The sequence below is a fragment of the Geotrypetes seraphini genome, chromosome 3, assembly GCF_902459505.1.
Source record: "Geotrypetes seraphini chromosome 3, aGeoSer1.1, whole genome shotgun sequence".
Lineage (NCBI taxonomy): Eukaryota > Metazoa > Chordata > Amphibia > Gymnophiona > Dermophiidae > Geotrypetes > Geotrypetes seraphini.
In genome coordinates this window covers 351,587,172-351,609,890 of record NC_047086.1, presented here as the reverse complement: position 1 = coordinate 351,609,890, position 22,719 = coordinate 351,587,172, and the positions used below count along the sequence as shown (strand labels likewise).

The 22,719-nt window shown below is 43.3% G+C and overlaps 1 protein-coding gene across 1 annotated transcript in view; it reads right to left on the bottom strand.

Moving 5' to 3' along the window:
* CENPF (centromere protein F) overlaps positions 1–20,237 on the bottom strand; it is a 153,232-nt gene extending 132,995 nt beyond the window's left edge. Inside the window, exon 1 of the mRNA XM_033936676.1 lies at positions 20,109–20,237. The gene's annotated coding sequence lies outside the window, so the exon portion shown is untranslated. The remainder of the gene's footprint in view (positions 1–20,108) is intronic.
* Between the last annotated feature and the right edge of the window lie 2,482 nt (positions 20,238–22,719).

Here is a 22,719-nt window from a genome sequence, read left to right as displayed (position 1 = left end):
TGGCCAGGTGCTGTTGGTGGCCGCTGACGGTCCATGAGTTGTATTTTCTTTCCGGCTGGAGATGCCTTCCGACAGGGAGAGGTAGGCAGTTCTTTGCTGATACAGGACTGCTCACGGGGTAGGCTTGGCGGTATCTACCGGTGTCAGTTTTCCGAATCATGGGGAGGCTTGAGCCTCTGACGAGGAGTGTTCCCGGGGCTGAGGCCTCTTGACGAGCAATGGTCCTGTGGCTGAGGCCTCTGTAAAAAGATTCTGGTGGCTTAGGCCTAGGCCTCGGAGGAGAAATGTTCCTGGGGGGCTTCGGCCTCAGTTTTGAAAGTTCCTGGGGCTTAGGCCTCAGTTGGGAGGTCTTTCCTGATGAGACATGTTCCCGGGGCTGAGGCCTCTGTAAAAAGATTATTCTGGTGGCCTAGGCCTCGGAGGAGAAATGTTCGGGGGGGCTTCGGCCTCGGTTTTGAAGGTTCCTGGGGCTTAGGCCTCAGTTGGAAGGTCTTTCCTGTGACTTAGGCCTTGGTAGATCCTGTGGCTCAGGCCTTCATTGAGAGTCCGTTCCTGTGGCTCGGGCCTCCGTTGCGGGATTTTACGGTGGCTCGGGCCTCTGTTGCGGGATTTTACGGTGGCTCGGGCCTCGGTTGACAGGTTTTCCTGTGGCTCGGGCCTCAGTGGAGTGATATTCCTGTAGCTCAGGTCTCAAATATTTTCCTGTGATCCAGGCCTCAGTTGTGAGTTCATTCCTCCCACTCCTTCTTGGATTCCTTCCTGTGGAGAAGTGGACGGGACGTTGGATCGTCAACGCTTTGAAATATTATGTTAAGCATTTTATCAAATTTTTTATAAACTATACCGCAGTTTCTGAGGTTGTCACTATCTCCTGGGGATTCGGGGGGGAGGGGCAGGGGGGAAGAACCTTGTCTTCTCCTGACATGCTTCCTGACTTTGGTCAGCAGTTTGCCTCCTATGGGAGCCTTGTGGATTTTGGGCTCAGGAAGACTTCAATTGGACAGAGAGTCTTCACTTGTTGCGTTCCTGGCTTGCTGCCTTAACACCTTACGGGGGTAAGTAGGGCTGGTTGGTGGTGATGCGCATGGGTTTGGCTATCAGCTAAAGACCATTACCAGACACAATGTTTCCTTCCACTAGTGCTGCCCTATTCAGGAAAAAATATTTTGATTCGATTCAGCTTATTGAATCGATTTTTCGATTCGATTTTCCTGCACAATTGGGTGTTTTTCCAAACATCCTAGTGAGATTATTTTGTAGCCTCTTCACCCTCTTTGCCCTCTCCTACCCACACTGGTGCTGTAGTGTAAACAAAATAAACAAACAAAAAAAGACTTTTCCTCTCTCTGTTAATCCTAGCTCAGCTTTGGCAGGATACAAATTTCAAATCTGACATATTATAATCGCAAAACAGAAAATAAATTTTTTTTTAACCTTTTGTTGTTTGGTCATTTGTTTCAAATCATGTTGGTCCCAGGCTCTGCAACAAATGTCTTCTGATAACTTGCTTGCCAGAGTCTCTTGCCCAGATCCACCATCTCTCCTTTTCTCAACTACCCTGTCATCCAGCATCTCTCCCTCCTTCCCCACCATCTCTCCCTTTCTCTTTCTAACTACCCTCCTATCCAGTATTTCAATCTCCCCACCATCTCGTGTCCAACTTCTCTTCCTTTCTGTTCCTTCCCTCCCTAAATCCCATTGCCACCATTTCTCCCCCTCTCCTGTTTTTAGATCCTTATTTCTTATATCCTTCCCCCCATCTCCCCTCTCCATGATCTCCCCCGTCCATCTCCCCCTCCACCATTCATCTTCCCCCTCCACCAAGTTCATTTCTCCAATCTATCTTCTCCCCATCTCTCCAGTCCACCAACTCCCCATCTCCCCTCTACCGCCATCTACCTTTTTTATTTTTTTTATGGTACACAAAATATTTATTGTGGTGTAGCACAATTATTAAAGATTTTAGCCAGAAAAGAAAAAGGCTTTACATTATCTCTCTAAGGCATATAAATGTGAGACCCATCGGAATGGCTGGGACAAGGACATTTCCTCATTAGGGATAGCCAATATGCCACTCTCCTGCCTCCACCCCATTGGAACTTCCCAGTCCCCCCAACCTGTGACACCCCCTCTCCAGATCCCCCTACATCAGTAGACCTCCCCAAACCTGTAGACCCCCTGGCACTCCTAAACCCCCACAACCACCACATCTCCGCACCTTTACCAAAGAGAGTCCGGCAGGAGGGATGTATCTAGGAAGAGGTCTGCTGGTGGCGGTAGCAATCCACTCCTGTCCAACACTCCTTGGCGTCTTCTCTCCACTGCGACCTTTCCTCAGTGAAAACTTCCTGTTTCCGCTTGGGCAGCCAAATGGAGAGAAGACGCGCAGGGTACTGAATTGTATGCGCTACCACCACTTTTGCTTGGCCAGGGAGGAGAGGAAAAATACTTGCAGCCTGGAAGGAAAAAGCCTTGCTGCCGCCAATCTGCACCAAAGACCCGTTCGGGATTTCCCTCTGCCACCAGAGTCCTTGCTTCGATGTAACTTCCGGTTTTGAAAAACAAGGGAGCCGATTCGAATCAATTCACCCAAAGTGAATCGGAGAATCGATTCGAATTGCGAATTGGGCAGCACTATCTTCCACAGGAGGTTATCTGGGGCATTGTAGTCATGGTAAGAGGCTGGCTTGCCCTCTTATTTTCCGTGGAGGGGCAAGGCAGTGGAGATGTACGCAGCATGGTGCTCCTGCTCACAGGGGCTATGGGGGATTAGCCTCTGAATGAGCGTGGGATACATACTCTGGAGTTTCATATCTCCTTGGACGTGTGCTGCAGGGCAAGATTGGGGGATATGGAATTACGCGTTCCCTGGGTTCTTCCCCTCCCTATGTTTGGATTGCTTTAGTACATCCCACTAGTCTTGACAAGGAAGGGAAAATTATGTCCTACCTGTTAATTTTCTTTCCTTTTGTCACAGCAGATGAATCCAGAGCCCCACCCTGTTGCGGGGTTTGGCGCTCGCAGGCACGGTTTGGACATGCCTTGGGGGGTGGAATTGCATGCTCAGTGATTTGGGTAGCGCATGTGCGGAAAGGAGTTACATATGTTCCTTATGTCTCGTATGTTTCATTCCTTTTCTGTGCATTGTTCAGCTGCTTTGAGAAAACTTATACTGGTAGGCCAGGAGGCTGTGCATCCAAGATATTCCCTGAGAACAACTCAGTGCTCTCTAGTTCCACCTGTTGGTAGATGGCTGTTATCCCACTAGTCTCTGGATTCATCTGCTGTGACTAAAGGTAAGAAAATTAACAGGTAGGACATAATTTTCCCTTTCTGTGTAGCATTCTGTAATAATTTGGCGTATTCAGTTTTCTTGATAGTAGAGGGGATATATGTGAATGGGAGGGGAGGCAGGGGTTTTATTTATCCTTGCTCTGTATTATTTGTATTTATAAAATGACAATTGTACAGAATATTGTTTCTTTTTATACTTTAATAAAATACATTCAATATAAAATCATAACTGAGGCTTGTGCGGATGGGATCAGATGGTTTGCGGGGACTGAGCTCACGGAGACGGGGCAGAAATGTTTTTTTTAATTTCAATCTTAGTAGTTTGCCAGTCCACAAAATAATTTTTTTTAATTTCTGCCGGTCCATAGGTGTAAAAAGGTTGAAAAACGCTGTTGTAGGCAATCAACTAGTGTGGATGACTCTCCTCTCTCTGTACCTCCCCTCTTCCTGGATCCCTCCACCGAAGCGGGTCACAGCCTGATGGGCCTCTGCATGTGCAGATGTTGCTGCAGTGACGTCATGCATGAGCGTCATCGCATCGATGACCGCACACTTCCAGGTGCCTTCTGGCCGGGGCAGTGGGTTTAGTGTGCCACCCAGTCGGAAAGTTTGCGAGACACTGCTTTAGGGAATACAGCCTTCGAGAACAGTGGAGTTGCCTGTTTGTGGAACTGGTTACAGGTCTCCAGCAAATCCTGGAGTGTTGAGTTGTGAGGTGAGTTGAGTTGTGTCACTTTGAAGAAGAGATTAAGTTAAACCAGTTAGTGGGGTTACTGTCAATTGGATTAATAAGCCTTTAAACCGAAAGTCTCTTTTTCGTTTGGCCTTTAAGATTGAAAATTAACCTTCAAAGAGGTTCTAGCAATTTTTCATATGAACAAATAAAAATGATTCCAAAATGTGAAAGTTGCCTCTGTAATCGAATAGCATGATAATGATGATGCAAATGATGACTTAGCAGTGCTTCCAATGTAGATTCTAATGACTATGATAAAGCATCATAGCATAACTGAAGGTCCATCAAGCCCACTATCTTATTTCCAACAGTGGCCAACCCAGGTCCCAAATACCTAGTTAGATCCTAAGTAGTAAAACAGATTTTATGCTACTTATCCTAGAAAAAAGCAGTGGATTTCCCCAAACCATCTCAATAATGACCAATGGACTTCTCTTTTAGGAAATTATCCAAACCTTTTTCAAACCCCACTAAGCTAACTGATTTCACCATATTCTCTGGCAACAAATGCCAGAGTTTAATTACACATTGTGTGAAGAAATATTTTCTCTGGTTTGTTTTAAATCTACTACTTAGTAAATTCATCGCATGCCTCCTGGTCCTAGTATTTTTAAAGAGTGAACAAGTGGTTCACATCTACCCTTTCCACTCCACTCATTATTGTATAGACCTCTGTCGTATCACCCCTGAGCTGTCTCTTCTCCAAGCTGAAGAGCCCTAGCCACTTTAGCCTTTCCTCATAGGGAAGTCCTTTTTATCATTTTCGTTGCCCTTCTCTGTACCTTTTCTAATTCTGCTATATCTTTTTTTTTTTTTAGATTTAGTGACCAGAATTGCACACAGTAATCAAGGTGCGGCTGTACCATAGAGCGATACAAGGGCATTATAACTTCATCTTTTTCCATTCCTTTCCTGATAATTCCGAACATTCTATTTGCTTTTTTAGCAGCCGCCGCACATTGAGCTGAGGGTTTCAATGTATCCTCAACAATAACACCTAGATCCTTTGCCTGGGCAGTGACTGCTAACATGGAACCCTGCATCACATAGTTATAGTTCAGGTTCCTCTTTCCCACATGCATCACTTTGCACTTACTCACATTAAATGTCATCTCCCATTTTGATGGAATGATGCTCATGAAGAAAGGCTAGAGAGATTGGGGCTCTTCAGCTTGAAGAAAAGATGGCTGAGGGGATATAGAATGGAGGTCTATAAAATCTTGAGTAGTGAAGAAAGTTACTATGTACTTAACATTTTGCTCAACATGTGGAGGAGCATAATTAAAAAAAAAAAAATCTAAGTCCCTTGGCGCTCAAAGTAGGCAGCAGGGATTCTCAAAAAAAAAACATCCAAAATGTGTAGGGTGTTTTTTGTGTTTTTTTCAAAAAATGGCTTACCTGTACTTTCAGGCATTTAATTGCCCAGAACGCTACTACGTCTATCTTTAAGCCCTATTCCGAAAAAAAATTTGCCCAAGTCCCAAACAAGACCTTTTAGGTGTGGGAGGGACCAGTCTTTCACCTAAAACCACGATTCTCTAACCAGCGTCTGTCATAAGTGCCAGTTAGAGAATCGTGGAAATGTTGCGCCCCCTCCCCCCGCACTGATTGCGGCAGGAGGGATGCCCAGTTCCTGCCCGAACTTGCCGCAATGCCCTGCAACCTTCCACGGCAGGAAGGATGGCCAATCCCTCCTGCCCGAATCTGCCGCGATCACCCGCAAGCATCGCTGGCAAGAGGGGTGCCCAGTTCCTCTTGTTGGACACTCCTGACACCCCCCCCCCCCCGCAAGCATCAACAGAATAGGTAACAATGATGGTTAAAAAAATTGAGAATTTGAGGGACGGTTTGCTGAGCGTCCTGGCTGAGACTTTCGGGCGATTAAACGATTTACCTGCTCTTCCAAAAAACTTTTTCTTCGTTTTAAAATGCCAAAACGAAGGGGCTGAAGCGCCGCTGCAGCCTCGTGGCGCCCAGACCCCATCAGAGTCGGCAACATCGACGAACTTCTTCGCCGGATGCAAGCGGTATCAGTGGCGGCGTCGGCTCACCCGATGGAGGCACTTGGAGGCGGGCTGCAAGCGATCTCCCCGGGACTAGAGATCTCCCTTATCCCCGACACCAGAGCACCTCCCCCACTACCTCGGACAGCCAGCTCCCCACAAGAGGAGGAGTTACTGGAAGGCGGTGAGCTCCCCTCCTGTGAGGCTTCGAAAATCAGAGAGGGGAGCTTGGATTTGGAGCAGGACTCCCGTTTAGAGAGCCCTGTGGTGTCTGAGGTTACTTCTAACAACAGCATTCAGGAGGGACACCTACAAGAAGTGAGGTCAGTTGAATTGTCTAAAACTGTGCCTAAAAAATATGCCACAATAGTTAAGCCCCAAGAAATAACCCTTGAAGCAATTTGGGATCTAGTGGCAGATCTGGCTAATTCTATTAAGCCCCAATTGTGCCAAGTTGAACAAAAACTAAAAACCCATGAAACACATATAACAAATATACAGACTGATATGCAAGAATTAAAAAACTCAAATACGGTCACAAAACAGCTAACAGAAACATTAATGCGAGATAATATAAACTTGAGAAGGAAATTGGAAGCATTGGATAATATTTCTCGCAATAATAATCTTAGATTAATTAACTTTCCTAGAGTGGCAACAATACCTCCGCGAGATATGCTGAAACGATTTATGCTAGAGATATTGGGAATTTCAGAAGAACTGCTGCCACCGTTTACCCAGGTCTACTATTTGCCTATACGAAGGGAAGAAGGACAACATTCAAAATTACAGGAATTACCAATGGACCAAAAGTCATTAGATATTTCAAAAATTTTGGAACAGTCGGCAAGGAAACCGTGACACCAGCAACTTTACTTCTTACAGTTGCCTTGGCACCAGACAAACAATGGTTACTAAGATTATACTTTAAAAATAAGTTAAAAGAATTCTTGGGACATAAAATACAAATGTTTCCTGACCTGGCACGAGAAACCCAAAAACGGCGTTGAGAATTTCTGATTCTAAAACCGGGAGTTATTGCGCTTGGAGCCTCTTTCTTTTTAAGACACCCATGTAAATGTGTGATAATATATCAAAAGCAAAAATATGTTTTCTTTGATCCTACACAACTGACTACCTTCTTGTCGGCTGAGCGCCTGAAAGCAGGGACAGTATGAGAGCTCATTGAATTAACCTGGATACTTTTCAGCTGACTGGATTTCCTGAATTTCCTGTTTTTTCTTTCTTTATATTAATGCTCGCTGTTATTACTTCTTGGATCTATGATTTGTGGACTTGAGCTGGAGTTAAGCTATTTTTCTTTTTTATAGTGTTAATTATAACAAAGTTTTTGTATTTTGTATTCTTTAGATAACTCTATCTTTCTGTACAAGTGGATACTTGATATTTTTTATGGAAAATGTGATAAATAAATAATTAAAAAAAAAAATAAAAAAAAAAATTGAGAATTTGACTAAGACTGTTGAATCGGTTAAAGAAGACCTTGCTGGTCGTGTCAGGCAGGTGTCAGAAGAGGTGCAACATCTCCAGCAATTTAAAATTTCTATGGTGAAAGATAATCTGCAATTGCGTGGAAAACTTCTAATAAGACGTTTAAATCTCCATCTGTTAAATTTCCCCATGACTCCGGGAGTATTAGCTTTGGATTTTTTTTCAGGTGATATCTTGAGAATTTAAAAATTTCTTCTGACTATTCTTCCTATTAATAAAATTTAATATTTACCTACTAAGAATATGGCTAGGAGTTGGAATGGGGGAAAACAGAGGAAAGCCACAAATTGATTTTGATAATATATCTGCCATATTAGAACAATCCATAACAGATGTTACTGAAAGGGCAAAGTTATTAATGTCGTTTGTTTTTAAACAAGGTATGAATATGGTCTTAAGAATTTAATTCGTTTTCTATCCTGTCATCCCCAAAGAGACCAGAACAGGTTACAGGTTAACAGCTTATAATGTGCCATAGTTATAATATAAGCTTTGTTTCGGTACAGGTTTTTTATCTTTTATTTTAAGAATTCTCATATCCCCTTTGGGGGTCCAAAATTTAGGTTTATCCAGATGTTGCAAAAAAAAAACAACTACTCAAAACCAGAAAAGATTTTCTATATTTTGAGACAGAAGACCATTGACATAGGAGCCACTTTCCTGCTGGCATATCCATGTAAATGCCTGGTACAATATGCGGGGTCTAAATATGTATTTTATTCCCCTGAACAATTTGAAGGACTTTCTTGAGTTAAAGCAAATAGTATGAGAGTCATGTTGTACTGAAAAAGTAATGACTGGTTTCACATTAAGCCTTAAATTCCTTTTTAAATAGATAAGTTTTTTCTTCTTTCTTTTCTTTTGACCAGCCCCCATTACTTGAGGTCTAATTAGATTCCTTTTGGGTGTAATTTGCCCTTTTTCTTATATATTTAAATATGATTCTTTCCTGTGTTTCTTGTAACAAGAGTTTTTGTCTTGGGAATGTTTGAAATGTTAAATAAAGGAAAAAATAGTGGCACAAACAGAAAAATATGGAGTCAAAAGCAAGGCAGTGTAAGCACTAAATATAAACTTTTTGCAGCAAAGTTAGACTAAACTAATAAGTTCCTACTTCACTCGTACTCCACTAACAGACTTTAAAATGAAATATAACTTTTTTCACTGTAAAATTACACAATAACTACTTCCTTTTCTTTTTCTATCTATGATTTTGTTCTGACTGTAAACAGCATAACATATCAAGCTTGTGTAAATACATAAATTATTCCATGCAGGACTAAAATAAAACACCCCAAATCATCTGTTAGGATTAAAGCAAAACTGTCTAAAAAGGTGAGAAGTCTGAGGGCAAATTGGTTTTCTGACACAAGGTGGCGCCATGTACATAGCAATGTAAGAGTTTTTAGCAATGCTAAAAAAATAACCTCTCAAATACAACAGTATTGACTGCACTGAAACCATAAAAAGACAGTTAGGAAGCCTTTTCCTTATGTCTCTAAAAATATGCCTTGCAATAGTTTAATCTTATTAATAACAATAATAACAGCTTATATACCGCAATACCGTGAAGTTCTATGCAGTTTACAAAAGATTAAGCAAAGGTACAAATTGACTGACTTCAAGAGGGGAAGAAGAAAGAGAAGTAATTACTGCTTGTCCTATCATCAATGGATAGGGATAACTCATCTCGCCATGCTCATGGTAACAGCCTTTCAGGCACTGAAAATTGCTCTCAAGTTACCTGTACAGTTTCGCTTTTCCAGGTTTATTGATCCAAGTTTCTTCAATTTATCCTCGTTGATGAGATTATATAGACTTCTAATCATTTGCATTCCAACCACTAGGTTGTAGATTCGTTTTCAGTATGTTGTAACTCTGGTTCTAATATAGTAAACAATGGTATATAGATAAAAGACCTTATACCAGTGATACAGCGAGGGTGAGAGGTGCCTGGGGCGGAGATGTGTGCCCCCCTTCCTTTCCCCTCCTCTTTCCGTACCTCTAGTTGTTCACCGCCACGAGTAACAACTTCAGTGTGCTTCCCGCGACCCTGGCGATGCCACTTCCTATGTGCGGCACTCGGAAGTGACGTCGGCTGGAGAGCCAACGCGGTTGCAAGGAGCACGTTGAAGTTGTTGCTCGCAGCGGTGAACTACTAGAGGTAGGGGGAAGGGAAGGGGGATGCGTGTGTGGTGGAGGAGGTGGAGAGGAAGAGTAGTGCCGGTGCCCCCATCATGGTACCCAGGGCGAACAGCTTCCCTTCCTTCCTATGCACTGCCTTGTACGATCAATCCAGTCTGCCCAACAAAGCAGCCAGAGTAGTACCTGCCACTCTTTGTAGGTTACACCCTAGTGTGACGGTCTTAAGATTTTTTTATTTCAATGCCATCCCCTTTCTATAAAATGATCCCATGAGAAAATACCAAATGTCTACTAGAGCTGGTCTGCCAGTAGACAAGTTTTTTTTGAGCCAAACAGCTCACATCCCCATTAGGCACATCATCACGTTTGACATTTTTACAAGTTCCCGCAGCATTCTCTGGCTCTCTTCACAGTCTCACACTGTGTCGCAGTAGCACTAGACTCTTCTGCAATTGCTTTTTTGGGAAGTATTGGGTTTTTTTCATCTTTTTAATCCCTTGTATTATAGTCTTTTGATCTTGTTCTAATTTTGGCATTTTGTTTCAGTGGTACTCATTCTTTTCTGGTGCTAGTGTTTTTCCATATTCCTATTTGTCTTCTCTGTTTCATGTAATGATTTTTATTATGATTATATTTTTACGCTTTTTCAAACATATTTTGCTAATTAGTTTTAATCCCTTTGTAGTTTTTCCGTTTTAAGTTTAGCTCAGCTGTTTTTCCCTCTCACCATATTGAGCGTGGCCTACATTCATCACCTGTGCCCTATTCATCGTTATATCTGATCAGAAGGAAAATCTTCCTCAATTGGAGACATTTTTTTTTTCAATAAATATCAAGGTTGGCCTGTGACTTGGTCCAAGTTTTTGATTTTGGTCCACTCTGTATTTGAGTTTGACACCCCTGCTCTAATGGAAACACTTTTAAAACAGTAATGTTTCTGGAAACCAGTGGATTACAGGACCAAGGCAACATGGATTCACTAGAGGCAAATCTTGGCAGACAAATTTGATCAATTTCTATGACTAGGTGACTAGAGAATTGGATAGAGGGAGTATGCTAGGTATGATTTTAGCAAAGCTTTTGACAAGGTTTCACAGGCATCTAATAAACTAACTGCCCTCGGTATGGGCCCCAAAGTGACAGACTAGGTCAGGAACTGGTTGAGTGGAAGGCGACAGAGTAGTGATCAATGGAGATCACTCTGAGGAAGGGGATGCTACCCATGGTGTGCCTCATGGTTCGATTCTTGGGCCTGTTTTTAATATTTTTGTAAGTGATATTGCTGAAGGACTGACTGGTAAAATATGCCTCTTTGCGGATGATACACATCCTGTCACCACCCGGGCTCCTGTAAGGCGCAGCGAGCACCTGGGAATGTGACCAAAGCTGAAACCCGGCGTGTCCCTTTCCACTAAGGGATCCTTCAGGTCTTTAAAACAGGCACATTCTAAACTTATCAGCATGCAAAGTATAAAGGCATCTTAGTCAGCAATGGCAAAGCAAAAATAAACTTTATTTCAACCACTGGTTGAATAAATCAAAAAATATAGGCAACAGCCTTGTAGTTCAGGATGGACTGATATTGCATGAAATACAAAGGTTCAAAATAATATAATCAGGCAGTTGAATCTGGGTCAGCACTGCCTTGTGTACAGTCCCCTGCTTCTGGACTTTAATCAGTCAAGAAATACAGTTCTCTTCACCAGCGCAGTAATAATCAGATAAGTAATGCTTTTATCCAACAGTCCAGAACACATAAGAATCACAGCATTATTCAGAGTTCAAAATCAAGCAAACGTTTCCCTCTAAACGTTGCTGTAGCAATCAGGCACAGCTGTGCAGGACCATCGAGATTTCCCAGCTGAATCATCATACAGGAAATACATTCAAAATGGTTTGTCAGAAAACACACACATTCCTGCTTTACAGAAAACCTCAAAAATGTGGCTTCCCAGGAGAGCTTCACTGGCTTCAAACGGGTAAGAGACAAGCTTGCAGCATAAAGAAATTAAATCCCAATCTTAGGCTTACTGGGTCTCCATGGGTGTTGGCAGAGTGTCAGCTCCTACACAGTTTTCCTGCCCCTCCATGGCTTCTCCTTCTGGCTGTACTCCAGTGTCCCAGACAGGAGATAACTCATCTGCCTCAGCATGGGACAGTCTGTGAGAGACTGCCTCCTTTCAGCTTCCCATTCTCCCGTCTCTCCTCTCCCCTTCCCATATGTCCCCTGTGCCTCGTTATATCCTGTGGATAACCACTCCCCCTCTGAGAAGGTGGGGGAAGGGTTTTCCACACACCGGCTTGCTTCCTGCTATTACAGGCAGGTTTCTCCCTAGCCCTGATTTTAACAGGCTGTTCAAACTGAATAAGCTTTCTGACAGTGACAGGTCTGCATGGAGTGTAGGATTTTTCTCTTAATCTTATCCTGCCCTGTCTCTTCTACCTACATGTCAGAATCAGAGCAGAAGTCAGCTTCATCAATCAATTGGCAGGTCACCTGATCAGCCCTCCTGCATCTAGGTGCACTGTGAATACTCCTGATCACTGGGGCAAAACCCGGTACGGATTCGGGTTTGTTTTGGCCAAAACCCGAAACGGACCTGGGTTTGTCACATTCCCCCACACTTAAAAGCTGACTCCTGCTTAAAGATGAAGGACCTCCTGTATTCTCTGGGATGCGCAATAATCAATGACGTTTCTTATTTCTAGTTTTTTTACCTGAGGACTGAGTGGCTTCAGGTCCCTGTAAACTCCCTCCGAGCTGACCGGGACACAAGTGAGGAAAAAATTGTGCCCACTGCTGGGGAGAGAACCTCACCTCCTCTCCTAACATCATTGGGTCCGGTAGGGATAGATCTTCCTCTACCCTATTCATTTCAGCCTCCTCACTTAACCTAGAATTCCTACAGTCCTTCTCAAGGTCCTGTGTAATGGAAGGAGGGTCCTGAAAATCTTCAGGCCAATGTAGCACTGGTGTTTGGGTAGGCTCCATCTCTCTTTGATCCAGAACTTCTACCCCTTCCACCCGCTGAGCTAGGGCTGCAACAGCCTCAGCCCTCTCGTTCAACCTTTCCTTTTTACTCCTCCCTACTTGGGTTTGAATTTCTTTTAGTGTATTCTCCATTTTATCAAGCTGCAACTTCTGTTGTTCTACTTGGGCATCTAGTACTTGTTTCTGTTCACCCCATTTATTATTTTCTCCTTCCCTATCCTTCCATTTCCCCGATAGGGTTTCTAAGATTTTTCCCAGTTCTTCTTGCTGATGTTGGTCATCAACTACCTGTTTGCCTATTTGGGAGAGTTGCCCAGCCATCTCCGTCAGGGCTTTATTAAAGGTTTCTGCTGACTGTTGTGTATGATCGTACATTTCTTGTTTCTTTTCCTCCCTCAGGGACTTTAATTGTTCCCTCAACTCCCTCAGTTCTTGTTTGAGGACTTCCTCCATACCTGCGCTGCCCTTCCTTTGAGGTTCGTGTAGTGTAATTGTTTCTGGGACACTTCCCTGTATCTTATGTTCTTGACTGCCATTCTGTCCAATCCTAACTCCTTGCTGAGGCTCTCCTGGTAGCTGTTCCTGCTTACCTTGCTCTGCGGGAATTGCCCTATCGGATGAGCCAAAGCCTTTAGCACCCCTGCCTGTTACTGGCAAGTGTACCCACTGTTGCAATTTTGCTGGCCAGATCCGCTCACATATCATCTGAGCGATGCAATCCCCCTGTCGGACCCAATAGGGCTCCAACCCATGATTCACCAATATTACTCCAACATTACCCCGGTAATCGGGATCAATCACCCCAGCTGCCACTTCTATAGCCTTCTTCGCTGCCAAACCTGACCGTGAGGCAAGTCTTATATAGGAGCCTGGGGGTGGTGATACCTGTATGTCAGTGCATACTACTGCTCTCCCCTGAGCGGGCACCTCTACCTCTTGAGCCGCATATATGTCATAACCTGCTGCGCGCTCATAAGCTCTAGTAGGGGCCTTGGCTTTATCAGACATTGATACCCATCTTAATGTCGGCTGCCAGCCTCTCCGTACTCTCCTCGGGTAATTCTGCTTTCTTTTGGTCCATGCCCCTAATATTTGGCTACCCGCCTGTATGCTTATATTATTATGGCCGGCTACTTGGAACTCTCCTCCCTGGGTTCTTAGCCAATCCTGACCTAATATCAGGGCATAAGGTAGGTTGTGTACTAGGGCCACTTGCAATGATACCGCTGCCCCTTCACTCTTCACATTCACTATCCGCACCGGGTATTTCTTTTTATCACCGTGGACACATCCTATCTCAACTTCCTTAAGGCTAGTGCTTTCAGAGATGTCACCTTTTATCTGTTGCCACAGGTCACTGGCCATAGCACTCTGTTCCGCCCCTGTGTCTAGTAAGGCAGTCACTGCTTTGTTTTGTACCCATACCTTCTGCACATAACCCCCCTGAGGGCTCCTCCTTACCTCAGTTGTTATGGTACAGTCTCTCCTCTGCCTGCATTCCCACTGTCGGTGTCCTCTTCCCCCACACTTGAAACATTGCACCCCTGTATTAGGTGTAAATTTCCTCTGGGTGTTACCCTGGGTTCTAGCAAATCTTTTCCCACTGGGTCCTATATCCCCAGATGTGTGTATCGGGATGGATGTGGGTGGGTGTGCTCTAAAAGCAGGTCTCACAATATTTACCCTACTTTGGGCGTCCATGTACGCCTCTAACACTTGCAAAAGCCGTCCCATCATTTGTGCCTGTGCCTCCATTACATGTACAAAGTCCTTGTGGTGCCACTCTGCTGCTTCCTGGCTCGCCTGCCACAGACCTTGATTGGCGTCTATCACCTTCTTCAGCTCCTCGTTCTGCCTGTGACACTCCGCTGCCACTGCCACCAATGCTGAAGACTCCATCCTGGATCTGTGGAAATGTGAGACACAAACACTCGATCCAAGTGTGGTATCCTAACAATCACTGACCCCCCCAGTACCACCCTCCTAGACCCTCTGTCTAGTGCGCTTACCGCAGTACTGGTGAGTCTTCGCCTCTGTGCTCCTTACAGGGTGCACCGCCCTTCTTCCAGGACCTCCCGGCCCCCTCTGGTTCCACTGGAAACTCCAGGGATCGTCTGGTCACCGGCTCCACTCCTGGAACACTCTCCTGCGCTGCACTGCTGTGGATTCCTCCGCTGTTGATCCAGCTGCTCCTCTGCAGGCTCCAAAACGCTGTCCTGAAGACTTCTAACTCCCAGTTCAGCAATCACTTCCAGAAGTTTAGTCCAACAAACTTTTCCTCCGGCAACATTAATCCACAGTTGAAAATCCAGAAGAACAACAAAAAAAATAAAAATAAAAAAATTTTCCACCTTGCTATGCCTTTCTTCACCTGAAGGAGGTACCAAATCGCACTCCTGACACCAAATCGTCACCACCCGGGCTCCTGTAAGGCGCAGCGAGCACCTGGGAATGTGACCAAAGCTGAAACCCGGCGTGTCCCTTTCCACTAAGGGATCCTTCAGGTCTTTAAAACAGGCACATTCTAAACTTATCAGCATGCAAAGTATAAAGGCATCTTAGTCAGCAATGGCAAAGCAAAAATAAACTTTATTTCAACCACTGGTTGAATAAATCAAAAAATATAGGCAACAGCCTTGTAGTTCAGGATGGACTGATATTGCATGAAATACAAAGGTTCAAAATAATATAATCAGGCAGTTGAATCTGGGTCAGCACTGCCTTGTGTACAGTCCCCTGCTTCTGGACTTTAATCAGTCAAGAAATACAGTTCTCTTCACCAGCGCAGTAATAATCAGATAAGTAATGCTTTTATCCAACAGTCCAGAACACATAAGAATCACAGCATTATTCAGAGTTCAAAATCAAGCAAACGTTTCCCTCTAAACGTTGCTGTAGCAATCAGGCACAGCTGTGCAGGACCATCGAGATTTCCCAGCTGAATCATCATACAGGAAATACATTCAAAATGGTTTGTCAGAAAACACACACATTCCTGCTTTACAGAAAACCTCAAAAATGTGGCTTCCCAGGAGAGCTTCACTGGCTTCAAACGGGTAAGAGACAAGCTTGCAGCATAAAGAAATTAAATCCCAATCTTAGGCTTACTGGGTCTCCATGGGTGTTGGCAGAGTGTCAGCTCCTACACAGTTTTCCTGCCCCTCCATGGCTTCTCCTTCTGGCTGTACTCCAGTGTCCCAGACAGGAGATAACTCATCTGCCTCAGCATGGGACAGTCTGTGAGAGACTGCCTCCTTTCAGCTTCCCATTCTCCCGTCTCTCCTCTCCCCTTCCCATATGTCCCCTGTGCCTCGTTATATCCTGTGGATAACCACTCCCCCTCTGAGAAGGTGGGGGAAGGGTTTTCCACACACCGGCTTGCTTCCTGCTATTACAGGCAGGTTTCTCCCTAGCCCTGATTTTAACAGGCTGTTCAAACTGAATAAGCTTTCTGACAGTGACAGGTCTGCATGGAGTGTAGGATTTTTCTCTTAATCTTATCCTGCCCTGTCTCTTCTACCTACATGTCAGAATCAGAGCAGAAGTCAGCTTCATCAATCAATTGGCAGGTCACCTGATCAGCCCTCCTGCATCTAGGTGCACTGTGAATACTCCTGATCACTGGGGCAAAACCCGGTACGGATTCGGGTTTGTTTTGGCCAAAACCCGAAACGGACCTGGGTTTGTCACAATCCGCAGACACCCCTGATGTGCAAAACACGAGGAAGGACTTGGTGAAGCTTGAGGAATGGTCTGAAATTTGGTAGCTAAGATTAATGTTAAGAAATGCAAAGTTGTGTATTTGGGCTGCAGAAACCTGAGAGAACAGTATAGTTTAAGGCAGTGGTTCCAACCCTGTCCTGGAGGATTCCCAGGCCAGTCGGGTTTTCAGAATAGCCCTAATGAATATGCATGGAACAGATTTGCATGCCTGTCACCTCCATTATATGCAGATCTCTCTCATGCATATTCATTAGGGCTATCTTGAAAACCCTCCAGGATAGGGTTGCGACCACTGGTTTAGGGGAAAATAATTTTTGTGCACAAAAGAGGAGCAGAACTTGGGTGTGATAGTATGTGATGATCTTAAGGTGACCAGTCAGGTTGAAAAGGTGATGGCAAAAGCTAGCAGATGCTTGGGTGCATAGGGAGAGGAATGGCCAGTAGGAAAAAGTAGGTATTGATGCCCCTGTATAAAACTCCTGGTACAACTTCATTTAGAATACTGTGTACAGTTCTGGAGACCGCATTCAAAAAATCTAAAGGATGAATACAGTACAGGGATTCAAACAGGGATTGGACAGATTCCTGAGGGACAAAGGGATCGTAGGGTACTGAAAGGGGTGCAGGGACAAAGGGTCAAGAATTTGATGGGAAGATAGGACTTCGATGAGAAACCAAGGGGTGATTCAGACAGGTCATGACCTGTTGGGCCGCCGCGGGAGCGGAATGCTGGGCGTGATGGACCTGTGGTCTGACCCAGCAGAGGCACTACTTATGTTCTTATGGAGTTAGTCAAGAGGAAGATAACTGAAATGGTTGATGGTGTTCATCATAAGGTGTATAGAGACAGATTTAAAGATCTCAATATGTGTACTTTGGAGGGGAGATATGATAGAAATGTTTAAATATCAGGTGGTATAAATAAGGGCATCGAAAAGATAGACAGGGACAGATTCTTCACATGTGGGGAACCACAAGTACAAGGGGGCACACGGAGAAATTAAAAGGGGGCAGGTTTAGAACAAATGCTAGGAAGTTCTTTTTCACCCAGAGGGTGGTGGACACATGGAACGCGCTTCCGGAGGCCGTGATAGGCCAGAGCACGTTACAGGGCTTCAAAGAAGGTTTGGATAGGTTCCTAGAGGATAAGGGGATTGAGGGGTACAGATAGGAGTTGAAGTAGGTTATAGGAATTGCACAGGTGATGGGCCTGGAGGGCCGCCACGGGAGCGGACCGCTGGGCGGGATGGACCTCTGGTCTGACCCAGCGGAGGCAAATTCTTATGTTCTTATGAGTCTTTCAATTGAAAGGAAACTCTAGAGCAGAGGTGTCCAGCCTTTTGGCTTCCCTGGGCCACATTGGCTGAAAAAAATGTTTCTGGGGCTGTACAAACGTGCAAACGCTGCAGCAAGACAGAAGAGGGAGCTGGCAAAATGGTAAACCACCTGGGGGAAGCAGAGGAAAACCTCAGCTGGGTGTAACATGATTGTATTTTTTGTGTCCTGTTATAAGTTTTTTATTGTAATGTTTTGAATCAGTTGAAGCCTTTTGAGACCTTTTACCTGTATGCCTTTATACAATAAGTTACAGTAATCTAGGCAACGAATGACAAACGTGTGAACTAAAACATTTTATGCTGAAGAATGAAGCAAAGACTGAATTGAACAAATATATCTTAAATTATAAAAACAGTTTCAAACAACTGAGGCTATCTGTGTTAATGTAGAATCTAAAATCATGCCTAAAACTCTCGTTGTAGGAACAGGAATGTTGAGTAGAATTGGGTGAGATAAATTTCAGACTACTGTAATTACTTTCCCGAAAAGAAGAGGTTTTTTTTGTTTTTTATTTCGATGGGTTGATTAGTTTATTTTGAGTAAGTCAAAAGACTGAAGCTCTCTGAGAGCAATCTCCCCATTCACATCATGTTTTCCCCAGATTTTGGCCTTTCTGCAATCTGGGTTTCAGAAAGTTTGGCTCTGGGTTCTGTTGAGGTTCAAGCAGTGGTACTAGCATACCTGCCTCCCAATTAATCTCGGTACCTCGATGCCCTGTTATAATTACATTTTACAGTGCTAGACTGTATAATTTTGTAGTGGTACTGATATTGCAGATTATTTGCTTATCAGTACATTTCCTAACCAAATGCTTCCCAGTTAGGGTTACCAGGTTTCACAAAGTATAAACCTGGACATGTGGCCCCACCCCATTCCACCCCAGCCCTGCCCCCACACAAACCTCTTAAGTTTGCAGATGTGATGCAAGGATGTCGCATGCATGTGCGCATGCTTATGATGTCATCACGTCACATCCGTGCATGCTCGGAGGCCCTCTCAGACACAGCCCTGAGCCAAAAACCCGGACAAACTCCTTACAGGTTAGAAAGACGCAAGGACACCCAAACAAATGGAGAGCCCACCTAGGTCATGATACCAAAATCAGGTTTTGTGACCCCTCTCTGGGGTTCTGACCCACAGTTTGGGAAGCTCTGCTCTAAGTATTCTTGCCATATGTAATTGGAACTGCAAGGAAATCGGGCCTAGCTGAAGCTCCTTTTGTGGCAAAGATTGTGAAACCTTTTCATGATTAAACAAATATATGTTGAACATTCCATTATTGAGAAATAACAGCGGTGAAAGGTTTCTTGCAAAAGGCGCAGGAATTTTATTGTAATGTAGGTTGATGAATATGAACAAACTTGCAGTTTTTATCTCTATCCCCGGAGAGATCAGATACCCTTATCCTGGCACAAATTCAGGTAAACTGCAGCTTATTTTTTAAGATCAGATGTCTTCATATTTGAAATCACCTGAACAGTTTTTTTATCCTTAAAAGTGGGTGCTGGCTTAGTAACCCCAGGCCATGAAGTACTTTCAACATGTTAGCTCATGTGGGGTTGGTAGCAACTTTGTTTACTTAGCATTGTGTAATCCAAATTCCTTATTAAAAGATTGTAAGAGGAATAACTAAATACACAGATCCCACACATTTAAGTAATGCAACTTCCAAGCTCGGTGTTATAAATTACTAATACATGCATCTGTTTGAACATAAGGGCTTTTTAAAAATAATGTAATAGAACTGCCTCTGTGGAGAGTAGAAAGACATGTCTCCTTTAAATACTCTGAAAATAGATAGTTTCTCATTCATTGCCAGCACCATCTTTTTAGTTATGTCATTCCTTCACTATATGAATTGGATAATAGGCTTAAACAAATGGGTTTTGTATAAGGTGAAATCTCGACAAAATCTTGAGAACTTGGATCGGGTGGTCACGTCGTGAAAAACGAACATAAAAAAGGGATAGTAGCCCTGAGGAAACCCCCTCCACGGGTGAAACATGTTGGCTTGTTTATCCCTTACCAGCAACCACTCCGTATAAGCTAAGTACTAAATACTCTTCAGTAATATTTATTATTTTAAAATTATTATAAGAGTAATATATATATAAAAAAATAACAAAACTATAAAATATATAAAAAGACATAACAGTTAAAACATTGCATCAACCCCATGACGATTAGGTGCATAAAGCCAGAGGATATGATTTTTTGATCCCCTGGTGGCATCTCTGAGGGCTGAGAATATTTGTGAGAATAGCATTGTTATAAGGTATTTAGGGTGACTTAAAACATCACCTTATGCTATTCCTTCACTATAGTCACACTATTATCATTCTGTAATGTGGTGTTGTTTTTTTACCTTTGAATGCTTTTCTGTTTAGTCTTCAAAGACTCCAGCTTATCCAGAATACTGCAGCCAAGTTGATCTTTGCAAAACGCAAATCTGACCATGTCTCCTCACTCCTGTCCAATCTTCACTGGCTCCCAGTGATTTCCAGAATCCATTTCAAATGCTTCTGCCTGGCTTTTAAGAGCATTCACGGCATCCTTCCTCCCCTAATCTCACTATCCTTTAACTCCTCGAGTCCTGACTCCACCAGACCCGCCCAAAGATATAAACTATCCTTCCCCTCTCTACGCGGTATTCTCTATGCAGGTAAACTGGGAAAATCTCTTCTCTTCAAAATCACAGGTCTCTGGAACGACCTTACTATCCCGTTGCGGAACCTGGGCTCTCTCCAACTATTCCGCAAGCAACTGAAAACTTGGCTCTTCTCTGACATGTAATTCTATTTCCCCCCTTATTCTTCCATTCTATATATAAGCTCATGTAAACCTTTTCCTTTCTCTTCTTATATTTTAAGTTCTTGTAAACCGTGCCGAGCTCCACTTCCGTGGAGAGGATGCGGTATATAAGTAGTTTAGTTTAGAAAGTTGAAATCCAGAATCTCCAGGGTATCGTTCTCAGAAATGATGTTCTGCTGCAGCATGTTAGATATAGGAAGAGCTCGCGTTGCCAAAATATAGATGAGGATGGTGCAAGGAGGAAGGATTTAGAGTTGTAAGGAACTGGGCAAGGTTCTGGGGAATAGGAAGCCTTTTTCTGAAAGGATGGGCTTCATCTTAATCAGGGTGGAACCAGGCTGCTGGTACTAAGCCTTAAAAAAGAGAGGGCAGCTTTTAAATTTAGATCTTAGAAAGGGGATGGGAGGCCCATAGTTGCTCACATGTATATAATTCAGAGTATTTTAAATGGATGCTATTTTGATTGAGAGGTTGTGATCAAAGCTGAAATAAATGAGTGAAGATTCCTCCATCAAATGCTACACAGGTTGGATGCACAAATAAAACATTTTTTTAATGTGAAGGAGTAGACTAATGGTTGGTGCAGCGGGCCACAATCCTGGGGAACTGGGTTCAGTTTCCACTGCAGATCCTTGAGATCTTGGGCAAGTCACCTAACTCTCCATTGCACCAGATACAACCCCCCCCTAAGATTGTGAGTCCACTAGGGACAGAGCATGTGTATATAATGTGTACTGTGATAGTAAGATTTGGCTCTTTACGGATGATATCAAAATGTAATAGAGTACACACCTCTGATGGTATGGAAAACATGAGGAAGGACCAAGCAAAATTTGAGGAATGATCTGAAATTTGGCAGCTAAGATTTAATGGTAAGAAATGCAAGGTCATGCATTTGGACTGCAGAAACCCAAGAGAATAGTACAGTCTATGGCAGGGCTGCCCAAGTTCAGTCCTCGAGATCTACTGGCAGGCCAGGTTTTCAGGATATCCACAATGAACATGCATGAGAGAGATTTGCATACCAAGAAGGCAGTGCAGACAAATCCCTCTCATGTATATTCATTGTGGATATCCTGAAAACCTGGCCTGCCAGTAGATCTCGAGGACCGGACTTGGGCAGCCCTGGTCTAGGGGGTGAAGAACTTTTGTGCACAAAAGAGGAGCAGGACTTGGGAGTGATAGTGTGTGATGATCGAAAAGTGGTCAAACAGGTTGAAAAGGTGATGGCGAAAGCTAGAAATATGCTTTGGTGCATAGGGAGAAGAATGGCCAGTAGGAAAAAGGAGGTATTAATGTCCCTATATAAGACTTTGGTGAGACCTCATTTAGAATATTGTGTACTGTAGCAAGATTTATGGTACACTAAACTTACTTGCTCCACTTCATCACTGACGCTGAAACCGTGGATTGAAGACAAAGTTTTATTTTATTTTTCTTTCCAGCTTATGATTTATCTTTAATCTTATCTATTGTTTTGCCTTTTGTCTTTGTTTTGTTCTATTTCTATCATTTAAATTTCTCCAGAATTCTACTGTTCAACGGCTCCCCCTTCTGCTTCTATTCCTTTCTCTCCTCTCTTCTACCTTCCAAAGTATTTAGATCAATGCTGTCTTGTTAAAATGTTTATTTTATTTTTATTTTTCCTCGAACTCTACTTTTCACTTCTCTATTACCCTCCAGGTACTTTAGTTAGATTGTGAGCCTTCGGGACAGTAAGGGAATTTTTCAAGTACCTTTCTTATTTCTAATCTTAATGTATATTTTCTGTAAACCGCTTAGAACCTAACGGATGTAGCGGTATATAAGAAATAAATTACATTACATTACTAATCAGTTATATAAACAAGTTACGTACCTGTAGTTTTTCTAGGCTCTTATGTGGATGATTTACTTTTATGTGGATGGAATTATTTTATGTGGATGATTTTAGTGTACCTTTGGAACTTTGATACTTTCAAATAAAGTCCATTTGGGAACATCGTCACTCCACAGAGTTTTTTGGGGTTTTTTTTTTTTGTTTTCTTTGTTTTTCTAGGGAATACCATAATATCTCTGCCAGGTCCAAATTTCTTTGTCTATTTATACGACACAAGACCCAGGCTAATGAGAAATACTTTTATTATGAAAATAGAAAAATATAATTCACAAGCCAGCAGCAATAT